Source organism: Meriones unguiculatus, chromosome 11, assembly GCF_030254825.1.
Source record: "Meriones unguiculatus strain TT.TT164.6M chromosome 11, Bangor_MerUng_6.1, whole genome shotgun sequence".
In the NCBI taxonomy this organism is placed as follows: domain Eukaryota; kingdom Metazoa; phylum Chordata; class Mammalia; order Rodentia; family Muridae; genus Meriones; species Meriones unguiculatus.
In genome coordinates, this window is record NC_083359.1 from 4,442,609 (window position 1) to 4,456,710 (window position 14,102).

The following is a 14,102-nucleotide window of genomic DNA, read 5'->3' on the forward strand; positions in this document are numbered from 1 at the left end:
AAAGCTACAACATAAAACAAAAATAAATGCAAATCAAGGCCTCCTTCACCTAGCCAGTATATTTTTCTCCACCTCTGCATACTAGTTCATTCAGCAGCAGCCCTAAAAGCTGCTTGGTACACTCTGTAAGATGAGGGCTGTGGAAAATGCCTGTGATCCCAGCGGTTAGGACCCTGAGGCCTGAGGATCATGAGTTTGAGGCCAGCTTGGGTTATAATGCAATGTCAGGTCAACCTGGCCTGTGTACCAAGACCTAGCTCAAAAACAAACAAAACAAACATGTAATAAAAGAGGTAACACCCTGATCTTAAAAAATAAAGAGAAACACAAAGAACAATTTAGAACAGGTAAGGAAAATATGGATGGTTGTCTTAGTCCAGTTTGCCTTACTGTAACAAAACAACAGCGTTTTGGGTGTTTTGTAAAGAAAGAAGTGGGGGTAGCACACATTTGTAACTCCAGCACTGAGGATACAGTTGCCATGAGTCTGAGACCAGCTTGGCTTATGTAGTGAGTTTTGGGTCAGCCAGAGCTGTATAATAGGACCTGTCTCAAAAGGGAGATAAGAAGAAGGGAAATCATGAAGGGAGGATGGAAGGAAAGAGATAGATAGAAACACAGAGAGAGAGAGAGACAGAGGCTTACTTTTGCTCACAAGTCTCCCCCACAGACTGCATCTGGTGACTTCTGGTGAGGGGACGTCTGAGCTAACTTTCCAAGCAGGGCAGAAAGGGAGAGGGCATGTGAGAGATCGCATGGTGAGAGAATGAGCCAAGGGAGCCAAACGCAAATTACGGCAACTCCAGTCTAGGCCCAAGCCACCTCACTGGCTCTCAGCAAACCTGTACCTGGTGAGCTGGCCCAGCAGGTAGAGGTGCTGGCTGCTTAGACTACTTAAGAGTTAATCCCTGGCATCCGTGTTGGGGAGGGCAATTGTTCTCTGGTCTTCACATGCTCACCAGGACATTTGAACACCCATTCACAATAAGTAAATAAATGTAATAAAAACAAATAATAAAAAAAAGTTCTACTGGGCTGGGGCTGATTCTCTGTAGCAGAGTGCTTGCCTTGCCACAGGTTCAATCCCTAGCACTTAAAAAAAGTGAATATATTTACCTGGAAAGGGAGAGGAGAGACACTGTGAACGGTGTTTTCCCAGGGAAAGGCTTAATTATTGCATTCCAGATGTGCTGACCTCTGCCATTTTCCCCAATGAGGAAAAATCAATTATGTTCTGTGTAGTGGACTGCTGTGTTTACTCTCTTTACTATTACAATAAAAGAATTCAATGTAATAGACTGTTAGCTAGATGTGGTGGCACACACTTTTAATCCCAGCACTCTGGAGGCAGCGGCAGGTAGATTTCTGTGAGCCTGTGAGTTCAAGATTAGTCCAGTCTGCACATGAGTAAGACCCTGTGTGTATGTGTGTGTGTGTGTGTGTGTGTGTGTGTGTGTGTGAAAGAGAGAGAGAGAAAGAGAGAGAGAGAGAAGGAATATACTGGACTTCCCACACACTGTGAATCACAGCTTTTGGGGAAGAAACTAACTGTAGTTTACAAAGCTGAACAGGACATTCTCTATAACTTTTCACTTCCCTTCCCAGAAGACATCCAACCGGGACGTGCTCATATCCTCATCAAGATACATGTATTAGTCAGCTTCGTATCACTGTGACAAGATACCTGAGCTGGTGAATTTATATGGAGGTAAGGTTTTCTTGATTCATGTTTTCAGCCTGTGGTACGTTAGCATCATTGCGTGTAGGTGCTCTGGCAGTGCCATTTATCATGGGGGCCCTGTGTAACAGAGGAGGGTGCTCACTTGACAGCAGCCAGGGAGCAGAGAGAGGGGGAGGAGAGAAAAAAACAGGGTCCCCCCTTCAACAAACCCCTTGAAGGCCTAAATCTTCTCACTAGACCTCATCCCTAATGGTTCCACCAACTCCAAGGAGCGCTACAAGCTGCCATGTTAACTTTTCATTCACTTAGGGGCCTTGGAGAGACACATGCCCAGACCACAGGACACATCAGCAACATTTACAGTAGGACCTGCTGTCCATGGTAGTTCCAGAGGGGAAACAATGTGACATCTGGTAATGGCGGGATATAGACACGGGGTGGGGGGGGGGTGAGGGGGGACTTCCTATAGTGGAGAACTGGTGGAGAAAGAAGGAATTATTGCCACCAGGACAGGATGAATCCCACAGATGGAATGTGGGTCAGGGGAAGCCAAGCTCTCAAGAATTTACACGGGGTGACTTGACTCATGAAATTCCTGGAAACAGAAATAGTGGCTAACTGGGAGACAACCATAAAGAAGGTTCCACTGCAGGGCATTTGGGAAGGTTCTCGGACAGCTCTCTCCTTGCATGCAGCACAGGCCAACCTCTAGGTCCTGTTTTGTCCTCCCTCAGCCTCCCAAATCCTGGAATTACAGGCTCTAGCACACTTGGCTAATTATTACTTTAGAACGATCACAAATTTATTTATTTAGTATCTATTTATCTACTTATTTATTTATTATTTGTTCGTCTAGTTAGTGTCTCTGCATTGGTGGAGTCAGAGGACAACTTTCAGCAGCTGAGCCTCTCCACTATGGGTCTTGGGGATTGAACTCAGGTTTTTAGGCTTGATTTCAAGTACTTTTAGCAGCTGAGCCGTTCCACCTGCTCATGTGTAATGTACTTCTCCATCCATTCTATCCTCACTGGTACATTCTTTTATGTGGATGCTGCATTTTAACAGTTTGTTAAACAAACAACAACAACAACAACATACTGTCCCTGTGTCAAAGAGCCGCCTGTTGTTATAATAAAGACTAGGTCAAAAAGCAACTTGGTGGGCGTGGGGTGGCAGTTATTTCAGTTTAGAGTTTATAATCCATCACTTCACCAAGGGAAGTCAGGGCAGGAACTCAAGGCAGGAACCCAGAGGCAGGAACTGGAGCAGAGATCATGGAGGAGTGCTGTTCACTGGCTTGCTCAGCTGTGTCTTTATCACCCCAGGACCATCCCACACCCCCGGTTCCATTTACAGTGGGTTGGGCCCTCCCCCTTTCTCCTTAATCGTTAATTAAGAAAATGGCCCACAGACTTGCTTACAGGCAATCCAGGGGAGGCATTTTCTCAATAGAGTGTCCCTCTTCTCGGACGACTCCAGCTTATGTCAAGTTAACACAAAAATAGTCAATATAAATGGAGACGGCAGAGCGTCACCAAATACGTTATCTGTGTGCTTCTGTCACCAAGACTTATGACTATCGCAAATAACACAATATGGATACATATTAATTCGCATTCTAATTATAATTCTTCTATAAACATGATTTCATTTAAACATAGTAAGAACAGATATTTCGTCCTTTAAATTTTATTTTATTTATTCACTTATTTACTTATTTATTTTGAGGCGGGGAATCCACTATGTAGCACTCCCTGCCCTGGAACTCACTGTGTAGACCAGGCTGGCCTTGAGCTCGCAAAAGCCCCTTGCCTCTGCCTCCAGAGTGCTGAGATGAGACATGGGCCATCAGGCCCAGCGAATTCATATTTTGGAATCATGTTTCTGGAGAAAGTAAATGGAAGTGGTCTGTGGTGGCTCGTGTTTGCCATTCCAGCAGGCGGGAGGCTGATTCAAGGGGATCGTTGCAAGTTCTAGGACAGCCTAGGTTATACAGAGGCTCTGTGCAAGTGCTCAGTGAAGCAAAACCAAACAGGGGGCCTGGCTGGTTCCTGACTTGGAGTATAGGGGAAGTTGGCACTGGGCGTTGTAAAGAAAGCAGGGAGCCCCACCCTCAATGCCTCTCTGGGAGCCTCAGCCAGACTGGACCCAAGATTCTAAAACCTGTGTGTGTAAGAACCACTGTGAGGGGCCGGAGCCATGGCGTGGTGGCTAAAAGAGCTGCTGCTCTTCAATGCCTACCTTCAGTAGCTTTAGGTCCAAGAATTCTTCTGGCCTTTGAGAACAGCCACATGTACTTACGCACACACACACACACACACACACACACACACACACACACACACACGTATACACAGGATCTCTGTGAATTCCAGGCTATCCAGGGCTTTGCAAAAACAAAAAACAACAAAAACACTGCCATTTGTAAGTTGGTAGCCTTTCTTTTGGTACCTTATCTGGCCAGGCCCATCACCTTTTAAAAAGTCAGCTTTTGGAAAGTCAGCTCAGTGGCTCAGCCGTGTGACCCCAGCATGTAGGAGGCTGGCCTTGAACATTTTTTTCCCTTACCACCACCTCTCAAATTCAGATTACGTAAGCATCTGCCATCCTATCAGCCTTGTTGAAAATCTTACTTGGCTGCATTTTTGTCCTGGCATGAGCCTTTGAACCTTGATTATTCCTATCCTTCCCAAATCTTGCCCACCCCCTCGAAAACAGGAGGCCTCCAAGTTGGATGTCCTTCTTTATGTAGACCAGCTGTAACTGGATGGATCAAAGGTGGCCACCACAGCGACCACCAGACAACTTTTAACAGCACTCTATCTCATCGGCGTGCCAAAAGAACCCCAACCCCCTAACCACCAACAGTCGCCTGGGCAAAGACCAAAAGAAACAGCAAAAGAAATGAAAAGAAGGAGTCCCACCCATTTCCAGAAAATACATGACTATCCTTCCCTTTATCAGCTTGTCTCTATCTCTCATTTCCTTTACTGCCATGTACAACCCAGGCCCCCAGCCCCAAGCATTGAGAAGCTGGTTTTTGTTGTTTGTTTGTTTGTGTTTTGGTCCCTGTTTTGTTTTTTACCTTGTTTTTGGGAATTGGTTTTTGAGAGCCAGGCATTAGGCTGCATACCTGTAATCCTAACACTTAGGAGATGGAAGCAAGAGGGTCATGAGTTCAAGGCTATTCTTGGCTACATATTAATTTTTGAGGATAGCCTGGGCTACTTAGGAATCTGTCTCAAAAAAAAAGTTGGTTTGTGACTCTGTCTTTCTCCCACTTCTATTCTTGGAAGAATTAATGTTTACACTTCTTACTTGGTTTTTATAGTCATACTGGTTTCATGGTTCCCTGAGAAAAAAAAGAGTGTACCTAGTGAGCAAAACTGATAATAACTTCACTCATAAAACAGAATATGTGTTTCAGTGAGCCCAGGAGAGGCTCTGTTGGTTTATAGATAGAAATGGCGCAAAACAAGAAAAGACTGGTGGGGAGTGAGCTTTCCCAGCACGGCAAAGACCCTGACATCAGACTCCAACATAGGGAGAAGAAGACAGAAAGAAGGTTGGGCATTTCAGTTACTTGTCTTCTAAGGTGGGGGCAGAGTCAGGACAGAAGAAATGGAACCTATAGCCTCTTCGGTTAAGGCCGAGAAAATGCCATTATCTTTCTGACTGAAGCTGTTTGAAACTTTGACTGTTATTGCTCTGACTCTGATTTCTGTGGTCAGTTCAGCAGCTGCAGCGTGGTGGCAAAGACTTTAGCATGATTGACTCCATTTTGATCTCTCTTTCTTTCTTTCTTTGTTTCTTTTTCTTTCTTTCTTTTTTTATTTTTGCATGGAGGGATGATTTATTGGGGGCAGTACAGGAGTCTAACCTAAAGCGATGGCTTGTGATTTTACTTGACAGTAATACTAACAGATTGAAGAAAGAAAGAAAAAAACGGTAGAAGCTGGAGAGACAAAAGATAAGAAAAGTGAAGAGGAGACTGGGGAGAGAGAGTAAAAGGCCATGTTCTCATTTCCCTCACACAAGAACTCTAAAGGCAGGACAAATTCTAGCCTCAAGGGTTTTCCTCCAAAGGGGGTGACTGAGGCATTTGGATCAACTAAATTAGTTGTGGGGCCAAAAATAACAGAAATTAAAGTCTGGGGGTGAGGGTGTGGCTCATTGGTAGAGACTTGGCCAGTATGTGGGAGGCCCTGAGTTCAATCCATAGTCCTGTCAAAAAAGAAAAAAAGAAATCAAGTCGTCTGTTGAGTACTATTGCCTGTAGCAGGACACACACACACACACACACACACACACACACACAACTTCTGACTCATTCCTATCCTACTCAGCCAAGAAGGATAGAAATCAGATTGCCCTTGGGGAGAAAACTACAACTATCCAAAGAGGCTTGGAGAGAGCAGACAGGGCAAGCCAAAGAAAAGTCTCTAGCGTCAGGATCCAGGTCTAACTTGAGGTCATTATGTGAAACACACACACACACAAGTGCCCCCAAGACAACTGATCTCTTAGAAGCTTAGGACACTTTGCAACTTACGTGGACCACTGCCTATCCCAGGGCCTATGGTGGGCAGATGCATCCTCAGACCTGGCAGAACAGCACAGAATAGCCTCCTCTGCTCCTTTTAGCCTACTTCCCTCGTCCACCTCAAACAGGCCAATCCTAACTTCTGTCCACAGCAGCACTGGGCTGAAGCTGCTGTTTCCATGTGTAGGTGAGGTATACCTCTACCGAGGGAGAAGAGCCATTGATTAGCTTGTGTTGACACAAATATCTGGAGGAATCTTGAGGTTCCAAACCAAAGCTAAAAAAACAAAACAAAACCTGGAATGAATGACCCAGTCACAGGTTCTCCTCCTTCTCCTGTGAAAAAGAGAGCTGGCTGAGGGTGAGAAGGGCTGTCAGAAATAGAACTGCTCCTTCTCAGAACAAAACCCCACCACAAGGCTCCATTCTCCTGAAAGCTAAAAATAAACTCAGAATTAATCACAACAGAGAAGGAACCATTTCTTCAATGACTATAATTAGCTCCGTTTATTAATGAAGATTCAAACGATGAGGCTCATCTGAGTCCAAAGTTTTTTTGCTTACTGATTACATGCCCATGAGAAGCGGCTGCTTGAGGCCTCAGCTGCTTCAGCTGCAGAACACGGCTTTGGTACCTGTTGCCCAAAGCCATGGGGGAGATGCAGGGGCCCCGTCGGAAGGTGGAGGGTTAGCTTTCTGGATCATCCAGGGTCAGAAGAAATGTCTGGAACTGAAAAGCCGGCACTGTCAATGGAAACTTCCAGGCCTGGCAGGTAGGGAGGCAAAGAATGTCAACAGTGAACACAACAAAAACAACAAACAACTCTTACCTCAAAGGAGATGACATGGTTTATTCTGGAGCCAATCCTGAATGACCATGGGCTGGGAACAATTCCATGTTACACTGAGGTAACAGTTTGATGAAGCTTTTGTAGTAACAGAATAAAGAGAGTCATAAATAAAGACACTTTAACTATACGTTGGAGAAACATAGGCAAGTGGGAAAATTTCTGCTGTACACGTTAGATGCTATCTGATGACACTCTTAGCATTTTGGTTGGCAGGGATTGGGCATTAGGTATGTATATTAGTCAGTTCCAAAGCATTTACATAATGGACGGAAAGATGTTAACTCACATATGAAGGGGAGCAGTAAATGGCTGTGAGGAAGACTAAAAATGCCCCCACGATAATTTGGCTCTGGACTTTAAACATTCCAACTTCTCCGTAATCGTTGAATTTCTAATCAGCTAGTCAGCCTCGCAGAAGGATTAGTGGGAAGTGTCATTTCTTCTTTTCGAAAGGGAAGGAGGGAAGGCGTCATTACTCCCTTGTGCCTGTGAGGGCAAGCTGGGTGGGGAAACAGAATGTAGGCTGACACTTGGCTCCTCTGGCAGGCTTCTCCTGCTGTAGGAGGTTTTCTCTAGCCCTTCCACGGTGAGGCGGTGAGTTGCTCGGACTACCACACGGGAACCTGTTGACTGGGAACAGCAGCTGCCTTGCCCACTGCCCCAAGCTGCAAAATCTCACAGAACCATGTTCTGTCAGGAGTCAGTCTACGAGGCACAAGCTGCTGGCCACGGTGCACAGCATTTTGTAAAATTCTCCTAGTCTATTTTAATTGTGGTAGTTCTAGAAACTAAACTGGGTTCCCAGAATTCAAGAATCTCCTTTCAATAGATGTCTAGCTTCCCACTTTCTTGCCCTCCCCCCATGATGGCTACCTCTAGAGATGCTTATCAGCAAGCTACATTCTTTAACTCACCAGTCGCTGATTACCTCTAGGTACCCCTAACAGTAGGCAACCACTGGCCCCCAAATGAAAGTTTTCAACCCCCAGGAGCAAGTTCTGGTTTTTAAACCAAACACCTCCTCTGCTGTGTTTTCTCCAGAGTAAAAGTCTGCATTGACCTCAGCTCTCTGTTTTTCTTGTCGGTCTTTCCTGCCTCTCACCATACATTAGTGGCTCTGACAGTTAGGTTTCTGTTGCTGCAATCAACACCATGTCGAAAAGCAGCTTGGAAAGGAAAGGCTTTATTTCACCTTACAGCTTAAGAGTCCTTCAGGAAGGGTCATGAGGGAAGCAACTGAAGGCAGGACCTAAAGGCAGGAACTGAAGCAGAGAAACGGAGCAGTGGTATTTACTGCTCTGCTCAGCCTGCTTTCTTAGACAGAACTGCCTGCCCAGGGGTGACAGTAAGCTGGGCCCTTTCGCATGAAAATGCCCTGTAGACTTGCTGAGATGCAGTCCAATGGAGGAATTTTTCTAAGTGGAGGTTCCTTTCCCCAGACAACTCCAGCTGACAAAAGCCAATCAGGATAGTTGCCCCTCCGGAGAAACAGAATGTAGACTCTCTCCTTCTTCTCCTTTCTCTCTCCCATCTTTCTCTACACACACCCCACCTTGAGCAACACCCTGGCCGTCTCTGCTGCATTCCTGGCATCCACCATCAGCTAGTTCCCCTTTGGGTGAGTTTTTGGTTTTTGGATTTTTCTCTCTCCCCTGGAAACTTTTGCATTCCAACCATCCACAGGATGGATTTCTCAGAAACCCTGGCACTGGGTGGGGAGTTTTCCACAGTTCATACAGTGGGCTCTCCTTGGGAGAACCTGTGAATACATCCCTCTTCCTCTCAGGGGATGTCAAACTTCCTTAGAACAGGAACACCCTTCCTGTACATCAGTGCCAGAAAGTGGCACCTTTAACTTCCAAATTCAAAGACATTTTGAACTTTTCCTCCAGCGCAAAGAAAAGTGGGCTGAGGTTCCCAACATTCGAGCTTTTATCCACACCCCAGTCCTATCAACTGTTGCCCTTTCTTCACTCATCTTGCTTCATCTTCCAGGTTCTCTTCTCCATGAGCCTTCTCACCAACCACTTAAATATGACTTCTCTTCTGCTAAATATCCCCCTCTTCGGATTTGCCTTCCTCCTTGGACTTTGATCCTGCAGAAAAGAACTGTCCCGCCACTGTCTCCTCCCAAGAATGATTCCTTCCCCTGCCTCGGCTCCCAGACTTGATTCAAGGATACCATCTCCCTACCTGGCCCCAGCCTTTAATCCACCTTCTTACGACCAGCTATTTGACCCAACCTGGCATGACAGTTATGTATAACACCCTAACCCTCTCTTCTGAGGTTACAGAGCATATCTGGGCAGCAGCTCAGGTATACGCCAACACAACACTTTTCTAGGCTAGGACAAGGATCATAAACTCAGCCTGTGCTGTGACGATCCATATGTGGCTTCCCAGTGGAATTACCAACCTGTCCATTCAACCTCTAAGGAAGATCAGAGAAGGTAGTGGGTATAGGACCAAAATATACTATACCCAGCCATGAAAAGTTCGTAATGAAATTCATTATTATGTATTATAATTAATATGTTAATAAAAAAGGAGTGGGTTTTTTTTTGTTTTGTTTTTAAGAAAAAAAGTGCTTGGGGCATAGCTTAGTGGTAGAGCACTTGCCTGGCATGAGTAGAGTTCTAGGCTCAATCCCGAGGCCTGCGAAGTCAGTTGATTTCAAGTATCATAGCTAGAACTCTATCATTAGCCTCTTAAACCATAGGTAACTGCTGTAGGCAGAGAACACATGCATAGCACACATGAGGCTCTGGAGCTGACTTGCAGCACCACAAACAAGAAAGTTATAGACAGAGAGGTTGATAATAGTCATGAATGGACAGAGTCACAAGAAAAGCTGGGGCAGAGGGGAGCAAGCCATTCCCAGACTGAGCTTCTAAAATAAGAAACAGTACCAAATGTAATCCTGCCTGCCTGGGCAGAGGCCTCAGTTTCCTCAACTGTAAATGGAAACAAAACATCTGCTTTCTGTATCCTAGAGGCCTGCCAGGGGATTAAAGTCAACACTGCAGTGAGAGAGACTTAAGGATTCTACAACTTTATTCACGGAGCAGTATTATGAGTGTGGGCAGGGCATGACTGTGACCCTGACCCTGACCCTGACCCTGACCCTGACCCTGCATGTGTCCGGACTGAGGGTAGGACCCCGAGCATATTCTCAGTGTGCTCTACCATGGGCCTATGCCCCAGCCTTGATTTGTTCCATTTAAAACGGTCAACACAGCATAGAATAATATTTTAAAGGACCTTCTGTAGGGGGTAAAAGACTCCAGGTTATATCTAGTGTCTGTGAGTCAAATGAAGAGTTTTGATTATTGAGCAAATTCATTTATGTGGGAACAACTCATTTCCTAACTGAAATTAAATGAGATGATTGAACGTTGGTTACCTGGGAGAAGAGGCAGGGGATGGAGCAGGAGGGTGGGAAGAGAATTGATTTTCTTTATAAATCTTGGCATTGACTTATTAGCTACAGTGAGCTCAAATTACCTTGGCAATCTAAAAAAGATTAGAAAGAAAATTAAGTATTCATAGCACAAGGTAAAAAGGAAGCATAGGTGTTGTGTGCCTTTACTAGGTCACTTAGCAGATTAGAGCCTTTAGCCTGTGGTGGGTAGACTTTCCCCCTCACCTGGCTGCCCAGGATCCTTATGAGGCTACTTTGAACCCTGAACTCTGCTCCTACCACAGTCTTTCTGGAAAAGAACCTTACAGAAGACTCCTGTAACATCTGATATTAGATTGATCCACCCCAAAATATCCATGCAGGATCATTTGATGTCCACACAAATACTCTGAATTTAATACCATTGATGAAACATCCCAGTCTAGATCCAGCCCCAGGGGTTGGCCCTGGCAAGCCTGTGATTTTCCCATTCCTCCCTAACCCCATCCTGACTGACTACTCTCTCTGTGAAGCATTGCAGTGGTACATCACAGCACCAGCACCTCACAGGTTTACTGTGAAAAGTTCAGATACGGGGGGCCTTGCCGAGGTCGTGTGTCGGTCAGTGGATGCTAAGTGTGCCTGCGAAGCTGTGGGCTAGGAGCCCAGCACCACACAAACCCAGTGTGGTGGCGCAAGCCTTCAGTCCCAGTGCTTGAGAGGAGAAAACTGAAGGATTGGAAGTTTAACATCCCATTCTCAACGGGGGAAAAAAGATGCCAAGAGGTCAACTCAGAAGATTTTGAGCTGAGGAAGACAGGACTGCTTCGTTCTTTCTTAGGTTCTCCTGGCAAGTTCTTCGGTACGAATCTGGCTCCCAGATTCGGTACGTACTGGCCCTGCACTGCTGCCTCTCACACCTACTACACCCTAGAAGACGGGTTCTCAACCTGTGGATCATGACCCCTTTGTGATCACACAAGTTTTTCATAGGTAAGTCATCTAAGACCTTCAAAAACACAGATATTCACCTTATAATTCACAACAATGGCAAAGTTACTGTTACGAAGCAGCAATAATAATAATTTTATGCTTGGGGATCACCGTGACGTGAAGAACTGCACTGAAAGGGTTGAAGTGTTAGGAAGATTGGGAACCGCTGCTTTAGAGTCTCCTGGAGGTAATTCTGGAGGTGGGAACTGGGCGTCACCACTTTGTAAAACTCTCCAAGTGGTGTTCCTACACGTGCGTCCCAGATTGGGCGCGCTGGCATGGCTAATGATGGAGCCTGTTAATCCTTGGTTTTAGAAACTGCCAATTCCCCATAGCCCAAATCTGAGCACATCCCAGAGGAATACCCTGAGCGCAGCCTGGGAATAGATTTACTCACGTGGGTGAGACCCAGAGCCAAGGGCACGCTGTTCTCTAGGACCAGGTTTATCAATTTTCTCCTCCTGGCTAAGGAGAGGGATAGGGAGAGGGACACTGGCTCAGCCTCCAATCTTAGCTCCTTCTGTTCCCTGGCAGCCCAGCTCCTCCTTCAGATGCCCACTGCACTTGGGAGCCACTTCCTCTGCATGGGAGTGCAGCCCAGACCCACCAGGGAGCTCGTTGCCATGACAATGGTGGCATACTGCTCCACAAAACTCACTGGACTCTTCCAACTTCCTGGATGTGGAGAGTTCCTCTCTGTGCCTTGGGAGGATGGGACAGCATGAGACTCACAAGGGAAACAGTTTACTGAGGTCCCCAAAGAAACCAGTTTTCATGAGCCAGGCGTGTGGCCACATACCTAGGATATCTGCGTTGAGGTGGTGGAAGCAGGAGGATCAGGAGTTCAAGACCAGTCAGTCTCCAGTAGGTAGTGAAGTGAGCTAAGGCAGGCCTGGGCTACATTAAACCCTGTCTAGAAAAAAAAAAATTAAAAAATAAAAAGGAAGAAACTAGTTTTCATGAACCACGAGTGATATCTCACACTCCTTGGGGGTTTAAGATAGGATCGCCTTAAGTTCAAAGCTAGCCTGAGCTGCAGAGTGAGACCCTCAGGAGGAAACGAGAAAGCAGCCAGCTTCTCCTGGAGCAAAGCTTCTGTACCGTCCTCATCATGAGGTGTCTGCTGAGGAAACCAGAGAGGAGCCTCAGTCGAGAGATTGCCAGGAAGAAGCAATGGTTCCGAAGACAGCAGAAGAGTTCATCTGTTGCCTGTTGCTGCGGCACCAACTGCTCCAATGTGTTACTGGCGTCAAACACACTCTAGCAGGCAGGGACTCACCAGCAGCTGGGAGCTCCTGGCTTGAGATTTGCAAGCGAATTTCCAGTTCAACAATTTAGTCCGAGACCCAGTCATCTGAGGCCAGATTGGAGCTGACAGATCTGCGTCCAAGATGGCTCGCTCTCTCATAGGGCTGTTGGCCTGAGGCCTCCTTTCTACATGTGGGCTGGTCTGTGGGTATGTGGTGTGACAGTTATTCTCAGCTGTCAGCTTGCTGAGACCCAAAATCACCCGGGAGATGGGTCTCTGTGCATGTCCATGGGAGATTACCTTGATTAGGTTGAATGAGGTGGGAAGACCCGCCCACTGTGGGTGGAGCCATTCACCAGCCTAGGACCTCAACTGTACAAAACAAGAGAATGAACCTAGCACACCCATTTGTGGCTCTTTTCTTCCTGACTGTAGATGCTGCTTCAAGCTCCTGCTTTCTTGACTTCCCCACCATGATAGTGACGGATTGTGACTCCCTCCAGCTATGAGCCAAAATAAACACCTTCACCCTCAAATGGCTATTAGTAGGGGCTTTTATCACAGCAACAGATAAAATAACCCCAACAGGTGGCAGAGGGGTCCTCATAGCATATGGCTGTCTGGGAGCACCGAGACAGAGTGCTCCCAAAGCCAGCAGGACAGATATGCCTACAATGCTTTAGATTAAGTCAGCCCTAGGCAGGGACTGTACAAGAGCAGAAATATCAGGAAGTGAGCATCCTTGACAGCCATCTTGGGGGGAAGTTACTTCAAGGGGAAAATCCTTTCTCAGTCATAGGATCTCTAAGCATGGCAGTGCAGGTATTCCCTTCCAAGGAAACCCACAGGGCAAGTAGAAACTGCAATCCAGTACAGCCTGCCAACCCAGGCAGGTGCACTTTTCATAACATCTCTGTCTATGGAAGGCCATCTGCACTGTTCCCACATAAGTGCACTCTGTGTCTCAACCTCAGTTTATCAGGATGCTATAACATCTGAGTAACCACAAGAAAATACAGCTTTAAAAAAAGAAAGGAGTATTGATCCATATTAATGAGATGTTCAGAGGGAGGAAGCTTCAGGCGAGGCTGGATCTCGCAGCTTAAGCATAGCTGTGGCAGTCCTGCTGACCCTTCATGTCCATCCATTTTACCAAACTCTGCATCAGCTTCACTTTCCTAGAGCTCTCTTGTTACCATGGTACCTGGCTGCTCCAGCCCTGCCTGCTGATTCTCAGCCTTGTTAAGGAAGTTTCCAGAAGCATTTGGATTTTTTTTTTTTTTCTGAAGTGCTGGGATTGAACTTAGAACCTTCTGGACAGCAAGAAAATGTTCAATCACTGAGATGTTTCTTTTTTTTTTTAATTTAAAACAGGGGTTGGTAGA